Below are 517 nucleotides of genomic sequence, written 5' to 3'. Positions count from 1 at the left end.
GATCAGATCTATCCTAGTTTTCATGGACGTGATGGAGTGGCTAGCCAATGATCATCGATAAACTGAACCCGTCAGTAAGTTTCAAAATCTTATACATCGAAGTATGGTTAATATTTTTCGTGAAAGAGTAGCAGGCCTTACATTTATGGTGTTTTTAATGGATACAGAGTTCTCCCGAGGTTCACGCTAATACAGCAGAAACACTTGGTGCCATTATTCGTAACACGCCATCAGGTCTATCTGTTAAACTTTCTATCCCGAGGTTAGCAGTTCTCTTTTAATGTTTTTATTATTTTCTTAATCCTTGATTTCTTTTGTCAGTAGATAATATGCTAAGGAGTCTGGTGTTCCGCAAATTCATATGCAGCTTTGTTGAAATAATATTTGGTCGTGCACCGGAAGATACACAATCTAAATCTGGTCTTGTGGACTCACTTTCGTTGTGTATCTCGTAGTTGGTTTCCAAAAGAGCAACTTATTCTCCATCAGTTCACTCTATTCGAAGTCAACATTTATA

General features: G+C 37.5%; 1 long non-coding RNA gene across 1 annotated transcript; it reads left to right on the top strand.

Moving 5' to 3' along the window:
- Nucleotides 1-36: 36 nt before the first annotated feature.
- LOC113341684 lies at nt 37-509 on the top strand. Its single transcript, XR_003356091.1, has 3 exons — nt 37-74; nt 168-262; nt 368-509. It is a non-coding gene; the product is annotated as an uncharacterized LOC113341684 (long non-coding RNA).
- Nucleotides 510-517: the final 8 nt, after the last annotated feature.

The sequence above is a fragment of the Papaver somniferum genome, unplaced genomic scaffold (assembly GCF_003573695.1).
Source record: "Papaver somniferum cultivar HN1 unplaced genomic scaffold, ASM357369v1 unplaced-scaffold_30062, whole genome shotgun sequence".
NCBI lineage: Eukaryota > Viridiplantae > Streptophyta > Magnoliopsida > Ranunculales > Papaveraceae > Papaver > Papaver somniferum.
This window is presented reverse-complemented; position numbering and strand designations above follow the sequence as displayed.